The sequence below is a fragment of the Triturus cristatus genome, chromosome 7 (assembly GCF_964204655.1).
Source record: "Triturus cristatus chromosome 7, aTriCri1.1, whole genome shotgun sequence".
Classification (NCBI taxonomy): domain Eukaryota; kingdom Metazoa; phylum Chordata; class Amphibia; order Caudata; family Salamandridae; genus Triturus; species Triturus cristatus.
In genome coordinates this window covers 656,446,076-656,460,974 of record NC_140590.1, presented here as the reverse complement: position 1 = coordinate 656,460,974, position 14,899 = coordinate 656,446,076, and the positions used below count along the sequence as shown (strand labels likewise).

Genomic DNA, 14,899 nt, shown 5'->3' with positions numbered 1-14,899 from the left:
GTTTGGACACCAAGTGTGAAGCAGTGGGGGCACGTAAGACAGTGTGCAGGGGAGCAAATGTCGCAGGTTCGGAGGGAAAAACGTCGCCGCTAACTTGAATGCCATGGCGCATATGAGCGTATAAGAAAGTTTCCATAGTGGATGGTGGCGGATCAGGGCATAGTTGCTGAAGGGTACAGAACTTGCTATTACTGTACAGGTCTCCCCAGCAGCGGATATTACGCTTACGCGCAGTAGTTTTGAAGAGGCCTTCTTGTAACAGCGATATGCCCGGGTGTTATGTGAGGGGGAGGAGAGGGGAGTAGAGGGTGGGTGCACGCATTCGGTCAAGGATGCGGGACCAGGCAGTGAGCGTGCAATCCACAGAAGTCAGGCTGCGGTCTCGAGGCATGGTGGAGGAAAGAATGACTCCATCTAAAGGGATGGGGTCAGCAAGCCAATGTTCGGTGACTACGCGAGGTGTAGAGCGAGGGGGTGGAACGAGTAGCGTGTTCCATTGTATGCATGGCTGTTTTCCGCCCCACACTAGTCGAATCAGCTCCGAGTGAAGAGTGGCGAAGAAGTGCCTCCCAGGGTCATAGGGAATGTTTAAAAAAAGGTATAAAAATTTGGGGAGTATCAACATTTTTATCAGGGCGATGTGCCCGGCCATGGTTAAAGGAAGGGCAATCCATCGAGTAATGCAGCCAGTAATATGCTCCATTGCACAGCCATAATTAATGCGCATTAACGCGTCCCGGTCAGATGTGACGTGGATCCCTAGGAATTTAGCATCATCTGTACACCACGCAAGTGGGAAGTCTGTGTCGAAGGGAACAACTGAGCCGGTAAGCGGAAATAATTGTGACTTGGTCCAATTATTTTGGATTCCAGATTGTCGCCCAAATTTGACAAACTCACGTAATAGTGGGTTAAGATTGTGCTGCGGGTCTTTAACGTAGAGGGTCAAGTCATCGGCGTATAGGGATATGAGTATCGTGCGAAGGAAACAACGGAGGCCCACATGACTATAATGCTGAGTTTTGCAGCCAGGGGTTCCATAATGAGAGCAAATAAAAGGGGTGAGAGTGGGAACCCTTGCCGCGTACCACGAGAGAGGGAAAAGGAAGAGGAGGTATGTCCACTAATTAGGTTTTTAGCCATAGGCGAGGTGTACAGGAGTCAAATCCATGTTACGAAAACATCAGGAAGGCCCATGTTTTGTAGTACAGTGAATAGGTAGTCCCATTCTACTGAATCAAAAGCCTTTGAGGCATCAAGGAACACAGCTATTAGTTGCAGCCGTGGGTCTACTGTCTGCCAAATGGAAAAAAGGGTCCTGAGATTGTGGGATATGGCCCTGCCAGGTATAAACACGGCTTGGTCTGGGAGGACAAGCTTGTCCATAAGATGGCTAAGCCGATTTGTAATCAATTTGGCCAGGATTTTTGCATCGGTATTGATTAGTGACAGCGGTCTGTATGACTCGCAACAGTCTGCCGGTTTGCCTGGTTTCAATAATGACATAATGAGTGCTTCCCTCATGGAGCCAGGTAAAATCAATGTCTAGTGGACCTATAGGAAAACCTCTTTAAGCACGGGGAGCAATTGGTTAATGTACATTTTATAAAAATCAATGGGTAGCCCATCAGAGCCGGGCGCCTTCCCGGAGGCCATCTGCATGATGGCTTCTCGTGGTTCATCATCTTCAAACGGAGCCATGAGGAATTCGTGCTGAGAGTCCCCGAGCCACCCTAACGCTATGTCTTTGAAATAGGGAGAAAAGTCAGGGGGGTTTGTACGATGCGAGCTGTATAGATCCGAGTAATAGTCAATGAATACTTCAAGGATATCCAGGCTGTCTCGATATCATTCCCCATCATTGCCCACCACATCTAGGACATAGTTCGAGAACCGGGGTGTCTTAATAGCACCTGCTAATTCTCTGCCCGGGAGTTCACCTTCCCCATAACGACAGGCGGTGAAGTATTTTCCCCTGAATTTTACTTCACGCTGCGCAGTGTCTGTATAGTATGTGAGTTTCTCGCGCAGCACGCGTGGCACCAGAGGCGTCGGCCCACATGTCCATCTCAAGGCGCTTGATTTCAAGTTTAAGGCTCTGTAGATTCCTTCTGATGTCTCGTAGCACTCCAAAGCTCTTGGAGATACAAGTGCCCCTGACCGTAACTTTAAACGCCTCCCAAAGAAGCCCCACACTGTCGAAAGAGCCTTTGTTCCTAGTGAAGAAGTCTTCAATCTCTTCCCCTAATTCTGTTTGGAACACCGCATCTAGCAGCGCCTCCGGTATGAGCCTCCAGCAGGGAGGAGTGACGATGGCGTTAGGGGGCAGCAGCTCAAGGCACACCTGCACGTGGTCCGATAAGGTTTGTGCCTAATGAGTAGCAGTTTTTATCCAAGGGGCCACTCCGCGGGAGCATATCCAGTAATCAAGCCTAGACCATGTTGCATGTCCCACTGTGCAATAGGTGACTTCCTTAGCGTAGGAATGCACATGTCTCAATGCGTCCACGAGTCCGTGCTCCGTAAGCAGCCCGGCGAGAGCGTCTCGTACGTCATGTAGTGATGCGGCTGGAGGTGGGAGCAATCAGCAGAGGGATAGAGAGAAATGTTAAGATACCTACCCCAAATGACATGTGTAGAGCCAATGTTTATTATGTGTCCCCACAGGGTCGTGAAGTGTCCAGTGTCATCTGAATTAGGGCCATAGTTATAAGCGAGGGTGACAAATTGTGTGGCTAGTGTACCCCAGAGGAGACAACTGCGCCCACAGGGTTGCTGTACATGCCACCCAGTATAAACGGTGTATTTTTTTAAAATAAAAATGAGTGCCCCGTGAGTATGTGGAGTAAGACGAGAAGACTCGCACTGAGGCCCAGCGGGAGCCAAAGCAGGGCGGACGCCTGGGGTCCATGTGCGTTTCCTGGAGCATGGCTATTCGAATATGGTGCCTATCTAAGTACGCAAGGACCTGCCATCACTTGCATGGATCCCGCATGCCCTTGACGTTCCATGTGAATAATTTAATGCAGAGTGGGTTCGTCTGCATTGGCGGAGCATTAGTAGTAGTGGTATAAAGCGATTCTGGTGATGCCGTATGATAGAGTGCAACAGCACATGATGGCTGGTGTGTTGAGGTGGAAGTGTCCAGCACAGTTTAAAGCAAAGGGAATAGTATCTAGCCCAGCATTTCCTCCCTGCATGATTATCCTCATTACATTGTCTCCAAAGCGTAATAACATTATCCAAGCCCCCCCACCCACAACAGCACCCCAAACGTGCCGGTAAATCGTTGCCCACCCAACAGATCCAATAAGCAAGGCCAGGCTCTTCTAACAAGGTCAGGCCCGCGAAACAAAAACTGAACAAAATGACACATAACCAACAAAAGAAAGTACCAAGGGGGATCTCCCATAGGGGGGGTGCCAGGGGGCCAATGGACCCTTCCCTTAACCAGCCTCACACTACAACGCAGTCCCCGGGTGTCAACCCATGACGGGAAGAGGGCGGTACCAGAGGGAAGGGAGCTTGACGAGCTAGTAATGTTCTACTCGTAATATAACATTTTATCCAGAATCACAAATAGTACTATAGTCAATTAGAGGAGCCATTCAGCCACTTATCTGTCCGTGATCCTGAAGAGGAACGTCGATATAGTCTGGGAGCGGTAGTAGGAATGGCAGCTGCTCTCAAAGAGTGATGCGTCAGTGAGGAGTATCTAATGAATACCATAGGCAGGTGTCAGATGAGGCGGGAATCGCCTTGGGCAACTGAAGAGTAATGAAGAGAAGCAGCCATCGCTTAGTCCTTGGGTGAGGATGACTGTTCGGAGTCGTGGTCATGCCGTGGAGAGCGTCTAATGTTAGCTTTCAAAAAGTCCTCGACTTGTTGCAGGTTGGTGCAGAATATATGCTTGCCATTTTGCGTAATTCAGAGCTTCGCGGGGTATAGAAGAGCATATTCTATCTTGGCTTTGCGGAGTTTCTGTTTAACGTTGAGGAATTTCCGGCGTGCCTCCTGCACCGCTATCGTAAAGTCTGGATAGATGGAAAAGGTATTTCCCTCAAATTGTAGCGGCTTCAGCTCTCAGGCCTTCTGAAGTGCAACATCCCGATCTCGGTAGTTGAGGAGATGTGTGATGATAGCCGGGAGGGGGGCGCGGGCCAAGAGAACGGTGCGCACGTTCAACCACCAAGTGTGTCGAGAAGGAGTCGGTTCCAAAAGTGTTTTTTAGGAGGCGTTCAACGTAGTCCTCCATGCGCCAGTGTTCGTACTCTCAGGAACACCTAAGATGCGTACATTGTTGCGGCGGCTTCTGGCTTCAATATCCTTGTTCTTGGACGCAATCACCTTCAATAGCTTATCCATCTGTGTTATCTGTGCCTGCATCTGGGTAGTGGTATCTTCATTGTCGGATATACGCCGCTCTTCCTCCGTCACATGGCCGTCATGTTTGTCCACTTTTTGCACCAAAAAGTCTAAGCGGGTATTCATGGCGTCCATTTTCCCAGAAAGGTCCGAGATGCTGTGTTGTAAGGCCAGGAAGAGAGCCTTAACGTCATTGTCAGAGGCTTGCTTAGGTGGTTGCGCTTGGTCCATGTCAGCAGGTGTGGGTTCTTCAGAGGACGAACGTGTCACCGCTTTTTTCTGCGCTTCAAATGTTAGTCGTGGCTCGTGGTTATCCGGCTTTCCCATTGCACCTCGTTAAGCTCAGTGGCTCCTGCGCAGCGTAGATGACTATCTGCCCAGCAGGTAGTTCCAGCAGGGATAAAAACATGTGGAAGAGAGGCCACCAGCAGCGGGGGTGAGTCGCAACAGAAGAGAAGGTCAACACTGCCAGACACGGCGCCGCCACAGAGCTCAGTGCACATCCAGGAGATGTCGTCGGGCAATAGGCGCAGTGCAGGCTAGAGGGGGAAGACCAAAATGCAGGTAGGACCTGGAAAATGAATATCAGCAGCGTCGCGCCCCTGGCCAAGCCCACAGATGCCCACACACGTGTGCAGAATTCGAGATAGAGATTAAGTTCAGGCCTGTGCAGACATGTAAATCAGAGTTGAAGGCCTCTGCGCTGAAGTCGTCAGCTAGTACAGAGGAACTCGAGCCAGCTTCGTCACGTCGGCTGCCAAGAGTGCAGGCGAGTCACAGAGGCAAGTGGAGGGCGACGCGGGGAGATGTACAGCCAGCCCTCAGTGTCCCTAGATATGGTGTCCCACTGACGGAGCGCTCTGAACAGTAGGTAGGTATCTGCACAGCAGGGGGCCAATTGTTCCAAACAGCGTTCGCCTGTAGAGGAGGAGCAGGGCAATAGCGGTGAGCGGGCCCGCTACGAGCAGTCACAGCGGGGGCCGGCAATAGCGCAGATGTAGCTTAGGGGCAGGTGGAGAAAGGTGTGTAGAGATGTGTATTTAGCCCCTGGCGGTGGAGAGTGCAGCGGACTTAAACGTGATGCCCCAGGAAAGAGTAGGCATGCAGGCGAACACATAGCGGGGGGCCAGACCACAAAGCGCCACTTACTTATGGGCCGGAGATCAGGGCCGCAGGGAAGATCCTGCCGTCAGTGTGGGCTGCCTTCTCAGCGCCGTAGCACACCCCTTCAGCCTTCAAATGGCTCCTCAGACCGGCGCTGTATGAGGAAGTGACGCAGTCAGGGATCGGTCACGGAAAGGTGGCGGCGGGGCGCCCAGTCTGAGCCCAGCAGCAGCGCGGCCCAGCGACACGTGGCAGTCGCGGGGCTCAAGTAGTCACACCGGCCGGCCTGGCCTCCAGTAGGAGCGTCCGCTGCAACACCCGCAGCTAAACAGCAGCCCCAGTGATCAGGGGACGAAGAGCCGGACTGACCAGGTGTAGTCGAGTGGATCAGCGATGGGGAGCCTCTGCTCCCACGTCCCTCATGCGCCCAGGGGAGAGCGGATCAACAGCAGGGGCAGGCTCGACTCAGAGGCAGGTGGTGGATGATGTGTGGAACCGTAGAGCCAGGTCTCTAGAGGTGAGCGAAATGTTGGCCCCCCTCGCGCAGACTGGATGGTGAAGTGGGTCAGCCAGCATGCAGGCGGTAGTCAGACAAGCGCGTAGCAGGAGGCCAATTTTCCACAGCGGCACTCACTTGCAGGGTGTAGATCAGGGCCTCAGTGTATACGCAGCCAGGTGCGTGAGGCGGGCTCCCAATGCCTCAGCACTCGCCTCCAGGTACCACTTGGCACCCCACAACGATAGCCGCAGGAGGCGCCGGCAGCTGCGAGAGCGCGTTCAGGAATCAGGCAGCTGCGAGAGCGGCGGGTGGCCCAGACCGATTGTGGCAGCAGCGAGGCCCATCAGCACGTGTGAAGCCGCGGGACTCGAGTAGCCTCAGCGGCCGAACTGGCTTCCAGTAGTGGTGTCCGCCGCAGTGCCCGCCGCCCGCCTCAGCCCACACAGAGTTCCACAGGGCCACAAGGGCAGCCATTTTCACACCACAGCGAGTGTAGGGTGTGAGGAGCAGATTGAGATCGGCGAACCAGTTGCAGCAATGGTAGAAGTTAGGATAAATGCAGGATTGTATCGTCAAGCTTCCAGAGCCTCACGGGTGTGTGGCCATCTTGGATGTACCTAGCGCCCCCCATCTCTGAATGGTACTTATATAGTGTGTCATTGCTTTACCTCTTCAAGATGGCCAATACGCTGGTTCTAAACAAGAAGCCATTTTGGAACTTTAAAACCACAATTCACTATGTACAATACTCTTGAAAGACAGTATTTTTGAAAGACGCCCACGCCTTTGTTCAATTTTTTATTGCAAGCATATGCCCACCTCATTTAGGCTGTGGCATATTTTCTTTTTTGTATCCTTTTAATTTATGTTTCATATGCTTGTTGAATTTTGGGTGTTTTATATTGTAGATGGCTAAGTGGGTGAATGCAAGAATGAGCCAGTAAGTGGTTGAACAGATGCATGAATTCATGTATGAGTAACATAGTGTATTTACGATGACTGAGAGCCTAAAGTCACAAGTGACTCAGTTGTAATCCAGACCTATTGGCATTGCCAACGCTAGTTTTTCACAAAGGTAAAAAGTGAAAACAGCGTCAAAAGGCTCTACCTGGCGGTAACCACTTGCTACATCTTTTCTTATTTTATTAAATTAAACTCTTATTCTACATGTCAGTTTGCGAGGCTTGCGTTAGGGATGGCGATGCAGTTTTAAATGGATACGTTTAGAAAACTGTAAGGGAATATTTTGATAAAGGAAAATATAATTTTGATTGCTTCCTTCACAACTCACTTTGGTCATACGAAAAAAATCAAACTGTGTAAATATCACAAGACCTATAACCAAGGCCACAGGAATTATGTGTTTTTACGGCCACGGAGTTTGAAAATTGGCCTACCCCTAATTGACTTGATTTATTTACTAATAAGAATCTAGTAAAGTGGTACAACATGTACGCAGTGCGTGTAACTTAAATGCTTCAAATGGGCCTGCAGCACTCATTGTGCCACCCAGTTAAGAGGCCATAAAAAAACATGTCTCAGGCATGCCATTGTGTTCAATTGGACCTGGCAAAATAACCTTTTTGCCAGGTCTAAACCTGCCTTCTGAATACATGTCATTCTTAAGGTAGGCCCTAAATAGCCCCAGGACAGGGTGCAGTGTATTTACAAAATTGGACATGTACATTTCAGTGGTGGCTGCTGCCATATAAAGTGGGTGCAGGGGAATAATAAAACATTTTTTAATGTACTCGACTCTGTCGGGTGTGGTGATCCTCTCCCGGTTGCCTGGGTGCTCCTCTGCTACAGATCACACAGGGCAGGCTCCCAGACCCCCCCACCCAATCCAGATGCTATTCTTGTGCTATACCAAGCATGAGAGAAGCGCCGGGATTGGCCAGAGCGGGCAGGTCTGACTTTCGCTCAGGCAAAGGGAGTCTGTGCCATTTTCCACCCGGCTGTAAAATACAGCTGGGTTGGAGAAACCCAAATGCACATGTCTGTTTGGCTGGCCTAAGACTGCCGGCCAAACCGACATGTGCACTTATAAGTGTCCACGACTCTTCCTCCCTGCCATGGCCCGGCCCGTCCTGCCCTAGACTGGCATCGGCTCAGTCAGTAAAATAAAATGATAATAAAAGTCTTTAATTATCTCTTTATTTATCATTTTATTTTTGCTGACTAGTAGTGGGGTGACGCTCCTTTGTCATTTAATATGAACCACCACTTGTACTTTTATGTTTTACATGTCCTGGTAGTGAAAAACTCCTAAATCCTCCTTTCACTATAGCGAGGCCTCCTTTCCCCTGGAATAACATTGGGCTAACTGTTTACATTTAATAAGTGATATCTTTTGCTTGGGAACAGGTAGAAATTTCATGTTTGGTCTCTAGAGAATTGTAATTTCAAATTCTCTTTAATGGTAATGTTGTATTTTAAGTCACAATTCTGAAAATCTTACTTTTAGAAATTTGGCATTTTCTTGTCTTACAGAATAAAAAAGGTATCCCTTCCAGAGCGTGAGCCCGGCACTTTGAAGCCTAATATAAGACTAATGGTGCACCGCGTGATACCACACCCACTTATAGGGGTGGGAAGGGATAAGTAACCCTTTTCTTTATATAACACTCACCCACTCGAGTAGTGGCATGCTTCATCATCGAGTTCACCCCGACTCCTAAAGGTCAGGGTGGACTCTACCATATTCCAGGGAGCACTTATGGTGATAGGGTTTAGGGGGGTAACTTTGAAGATAAAAGTCTTCACCCACTCCAAAAGTATCCTTTAGTAGTAGAGTGGGAGGGAAGGATAAAATATACTATAAGGGTATAAGGATGTGATGTTCCTATGACCCTAAATCACCATCATGTTTCAGCCCTATTCAGCTGGCCTGTGTGAGGTCCTGGGCTTTCGTCAGGATGGGTAGCAAAGAGGTCACTCCCCCAATGATGTAACTAGCGTGTGATTCCTGTAATGGGAATGCGATTAGCATGCACAAGATTCGTAACATATATATACTTGCCGCTATTGGGGATTACCTAAACAGAGTGGGACAAACGTTCCCACGGGGGCGTGAGAGAGCGTCCCTGTGTCAAACATTTGTAAGGGGTGCCATCCAGTCTGCATATCTATAAAGAAAAGGGTCACTTTTCCCTTCCCACCCCTATGATTGGGTTTGATATCATACTATTGGTCCTATATTAGCCTTCAAGGAGTCGGCCTAATGCTCAGAAGGGTTACATTTTTTGTTCTGTAGCATATCATAGGGAGGACGTATCACTTCATCTTTGCTCTAGAGGATCTCTCTACCCTTTAAGAGATGTAGGTTCTATCTTCCCCCTTTTCCATGCTCTAGATTTTGTCCTAAACACTTAGAGTCTGCAACCTGTGTCCTAGGTCAAATGGCAGTTGGTCTTTGTGTATTCCTCCAAGAGAGTGTTACAAAGGGGGGGCTAAGTATTTGCCGGATAGCCTATCCTACCATGATGAGAGGGGCAGAGTGGTTGCCTGCCCCACTAACATTTCAAGGAAGCTTCCTCAGCACACTCAAAAATAATGTCATACTTGCCTTTTGTCACTCCAGTATCCTTAGAGCTTGGGCAGGGAGGATGGAAATTCCAGAGCCATCTGTGTGTGGGGGGAGGAGGGTCAACTCCAGACATTTCTTCCACTTCAAATCTGTCACCAGGCCAATTAGCAACCGGAGGATTTAGATATCTTGGCCTATACATCACACCTCAGTCCACACACTTCATTGAAGAACATCTCATGGATCCACTCAGGAGATTCCGACAAGATGTGAAACCTTGGAGATCGTTACCATTGACATTGCTCGGGAGGGCCGCCCTGTTTAAAATGATGGCTCTGCCCAGATTTCTATACGCCTTGCAAAATACCCCATTCCCGGTCCCCTCCACATATTTTAAGGCAATCGACGCTGAGGTCACCACCCTTCTATGGGATGGAAGGCCTGCCCGCATAGCAATGCATAAATTAGTGAGGAGCTGGTACGACGGGGGTATCGCCTTGCCAAATATCAAACTGTATTATTGGGCCTCGCAGCTCATGGTCATTAATCAGTGGCTGCATGCCTTGCAGGACGAACCAGCTTTCCGTATGCACAGATATGCCCTCCCAACTGATCATATTATGAGTGCACTTTAGAACACCCAACGGATACGCTCCTACGGGTCCAACAGCCCACACGGTCCGACAATAGCACAGTGTGCAGCAGGCGTTGAGATGGGAGGGAGTATTGACGTGGAATACACCACTCTGGGACACCCGGCGGCTAGGCAATCTACGACACACTAAGGGATTCAAACAGTGGGACCTCATAGGTATATCCAAAATAGGAGACCTGTGGAAGAAAGGGGAGGTCGTGGCTTTTGCTCACCTAAGGGACACGTACGGTATGGCACCAACCAAAACATTCCGATACCTGCAAATCAGGTACGCACTCATGGGAGCTATCCCACCAGGAAAACAGCTATCAGACACATCCCCTTTGGAGGACAGGCTCCTTACTGATCATATGTGTAAAAAGGCCATCTCTCAGACATATCAAAAATTAATTAACAATCAAGCAGACCCCACACTGACTCTGAGGGACCAGTGGCAAACTGATGTTGGAAAGGTCGATGACTGAGTGGCAGGAGGCACTCGCGTCCCCGCGAGAGGTTGCAATCTCCTCCAATCTCAAATTGTTGCAGCTAAAAATCCTTCACCGCATTTACTATACGCGTACTGCCCTACACAGACTGGGTAGATCGCCCACTCCTCTCGGTTTACGGGAATGTGGTCTGCCGGGCACGTTTTATCATACCATCTGGGAGTGTCCGCGGATAGCATCCTATTGAGCGTCAATCATGGGCACGAACTCGCGGGTGGGTGGAGCCACCGTCTCGCCAGAACCAAAAATGTGTCTTCTCAATATATGGGAGCCCACCGACCTCAGCCTGCGGAAGCAGGACTGGGCGGCCCTAGGAATGATGATTGCAAAGCGGAATATAGCCCAGCATTGGGAAACAGGGCTGACTCCCACTTATCGACAACGGGATGTGATATGGACAGTGCAATGGTGGCAGAGCGAGCAGTTTATATGCACAGAGGCTGCCCCAGGAAATGGTCCAAGAAATGGGGTAAATGGAACAAATTCCGAGGGAATATATGTGAACCCCCGTGGGACGATTCAATATCTGATGTCAGTGACTGAATAGACATAATGTACAGCTATGCTAGATTCAACTCTATTGTTCTGTGATGTAATGTGAATGGTAAGCCCGCTTCTGTATGATAAGGATAACAAATGTGCCTTTCTCAACGTGCATTGTCTGCAAGATATGCCTCTGAAGTGTACTGTTGTTCTTGGTTATAATAATTATTGTATATATTGCAACGATAAAAGATCAATAAAAAGTTTGATTAAAAAAAAAAATCTGTCACTAGGTATAAAAGCAGGACCCTCAGACCCACTCTTCAGTTTACTCCTGAACCTGCAGAGGACACTCAGCAGGCATGCCCTGCACGTCAGAGGACATCCTTGCAGCTTGAGGCCTACTTTGTACATCAGAGGAATGTCCTGCTACTTGAAGCCTGCCTTGAACCCTCAGTGGACTGCCTTGCTGCTTGAACCTAGTACAAAGTACACAGTACAGAGTGACTCCAAATGCTAGTTAGCTGGCCTCCAGAAATACATGGACACAAAAAGCTCCAAAAACTTGACACCTACGCCTTGGCTCTGTATGAAGAGTTTCCTGCCTTCGAAGGGGTGCCCCCCAAGTCCTTGAATCTTGGAAGTGGTGCAGAAGATGCACAAACAGCCTAAAATGAAAACTTGGGCATTAGAACATTTACTGCCAAAAAGTGCCCTGAGAACAGACAGAAGACCAGGCCCTACCTGTTCACCTATCTGCCCAATGTGCTTTGCCGGTCAGACTTACTTTGCGGTAACTCCGAATTAGCACCAGTAAATCCTGTTAGGAGACTCCTATAAAAAAGGGTATTGGGCCTCATGGAGCCCTCATCGGCTACAGCCTGCAGCATTGTCCCACCGGAGATTTTCAACTTTCAACGATTTTCGACTTTCAACTAAGAGACGGAGTCCGAATGTAGAAATCTTCACTGCGACTTTATCCAGCGGCTCCCTGATGATGAGGCCCTCTCCTCGGACACTGCTGGCTGCCTTGCCTCGTTGAACTGTACCTTCTCAGGCATTTTTCTTCAAAAATTTTCCAGGTCCAAAGATGAGCAGAGACCCAGTCCAATCCAACAGTGCTCCATCGCGGTCAGCCTTTACTTTCGATTTTGCCCTGGTCTCATGCAACTACATGTCCGCTGTTGGCACTTTGATCTTTTGGTGTTCGTTTTTACTAAAAACTTTACAAATTCATAACTTCGGTTCTACTGATTGGATTTTTGTTGTATTAGTGTCAAATAATTTAAATTGACACTCTTTTATACTCTATTTTTCTACATTGTTGTGAGATTTTTCTCTTATTGTGTTTTCACTTTATTATTGATTAAGTGTGCATAAATACTAAATGCTAAACTGATACTACTGAGGTGAAACATTGGTCCAGATAGTGTTAATATGGGTAAAAATGACAAAATTAAGTAATACTATCCCAAAATGTACCACATTCGGTCGGATAATTTGACTTTTCTTGACGAATAACTTAGTCAACACTGCAGCTTAATTTGGTCCTTCCCTGCAGTATAATTCAAGTGGCCCAGTGTATAACAGTACAAATGTCTGTTAATATATTACTGATGTAGTATACGCAGCTTCTTCCCTAATTTTTAAATTTTTTCTATAATATGTTTATGATGTATTAACATCCTTCGAGATTGTTATAAATATTGCTTTTAATGTCAGATGTGAGTAGGTCATTCAACATATCCATTTAAAAAAAAAAAGAAAATATATCAGAATGTGTTTCTTTACACACCTTAAATAGGGCAATACAATGATCGATGTTTCTGCTATAGCAACTGGTCTTGAATTTTGGAGCTTGTTCTACGTAAAAATATAGGACAGCAGGAGAATTAACAGAGGTAGCTGAGATGATGAGGAAAAGGAAGGATGTCTGTCTCATTTACGTTAATAGTTTACACTCTAACCTTGCTAACATGTCAAACTACTAGCCATAAGTAGTAGGTAGCCACAATGCTTTCCCATTGTATGTAAACACTGAATGCTGTGTAAACTGCTCTCATTCAAAAGACTGTCTCCTGCACAGTGTCTTCTGAATTGCTATGTTGTTTACATGCCAGGCAAGACTTTCTCTACAAACACTGCCAAATCTAAGGTCATGTGCTTTGGCACAGAGTTAATCCATGAAAGTCAATTGATAGCCATGAAAAGCTATATCATTTCTTTTATCGCTGAGGTGAATTCAATGACAAACTGGTTTAAAGTCTTATGCAGTTAAACAGCGATTACTGGAGGTACAAACAAGACAGGTCATTTTGATATTTTCTACATACTTTGGGGGACTACAAATGAAACCTTTGCTTATGTTCTATTGCTGCACTTATGCAAAGCAAAGATGTGTTGTTATTTCAACTCAGGTAAGTGAAATTTGGCCTCACTGTGATTCTGTGAGGGCACAACATAAACAAGAGAAATTTATACATGATACATGTTTCTCTTTCTTTCTTTTTATCTCTTGACTCTCTCTTACTCACTGGTCTTCTTTATTTCGAATGGTTATATTTCTTTATCAGTTTCCTCCTATGACATATTAGATTTAGGTACTCCCATTTCACTAATAGGTGTTTTTAGCGGGTGTAATCTTTATGATCTCCCGTCTTCGTTATCTCCTCCCCTCGTATGATTCTATAGCGGCTGATGGCTTTACTAATCGGATTGGGATAAACTACATAGGAATATGTGCTCATCAAGGGGGTTCACTGGACATCATTCAAATATATACCCCAAACATCAATGTTCTATTTATGCACGTAGCATGGTGCATGTTCTTCCATCTCTGACTCCCTTTGCCTTCCGCGGTGGGGGATTTTAACTTTGACAGATATATACTCTCCCCTTCTGAGGGACATGACTCCCTTTATCGTATGATCATGACCTTCTGGGTTAGATTTGCACTTAGAAATATTGTGAGTAGATTAATTGTTATCTCTATGCTCTGGTATGTTAAGCTTCGGCTCATGTTTAGTTATAATTACAATCAGGTTAGTGGCCCACACGTTTAGATGGTCACGACTTTGTGGATGTAAGTACGCTCATTCTGACGTATATTAATCGTGTGTCGTGCCGCTTCCACAACTGGCTAATTTATGCTTGCAGACTAAATACCTTTCATCATGTTAAGATGGCCGCCACTTTAGTGTTAGAGGAACTCTGATTCTACGCACATCGGTTTGGTGTCGCGCTGTTTCTAAAACTGGCCGCTTTATTTTGCGGTGACTTTATTTATAGTTTCTAACGATACATGCAGTTTGTCTTCGGTTTTTGTTTGGAAATGTATTAAATGCTGACTATATTATTGACCTGAGTAAAGGTAGTTTTGATATGGCTGCCGCAACTAACGAGTCGGATTTAAACAAACAAGTTGCTATGGTAACTGCCCACGTGTTTTCCTCACCTGGACCCTTTACGCGTACTATTTAGAGACCGCGTTCCATAGGGTCAGGTTTCCCGCCAGGGTATTGTACCTCTAATCCATTCACTGAAGATTGCGTTTGCTCGTCTTTCCGGCAACTATCATATTGCGGTAAGTCTCGAATCATGCACCGCCCCGCTTACTAAGGCTTATGCAGGCTTTGTACTCTATAGCTGGGGTGAGTAGATTAATTGTCATCTCTTTGCTCTGGTATGTTAAGCTTCGGCTCATGTTTAGTTATAATTACAATCAGGTTAGTGGTCCACACGTTTAGATGGTCACGACTTTGTGGATGTAAGTACGC

The 14,899-nt window shown here is 47.3% G+C and overlaps 1 protein-coding gene and 1 long non-coding RNA gene across 11 annotated transcripts in view; one reads left to right on the top strand and one right to left on the bottom strand.

The window, feature by feature from the left end:
* ARSG (arylsulfatase G) overlaps positions 1-14,899 on the bottom strand; it is a 1,970,563-nt gene that overhangs the window by 1,364,965 nt on the left and 590,699 nt on the right. The window lies entirely within an intron of this gene.
* The window catches only part of LOC146810300 (uncharacterized), an 81,552-nt gene continuing 81,259 nt past the window's right edge, over positions 14,607-14,899 (top strand). For both annotated transcript variants that reach the window (XR_014966574.1, XR_014966573.1), the window contains exon 1: positions 14,607-14,706. This is a non-coding gene — a long non-coding RNA (uncharacterized LOC146810300). The remainder of the gene's footprint in view (positions 14,707-14,899) is intronic.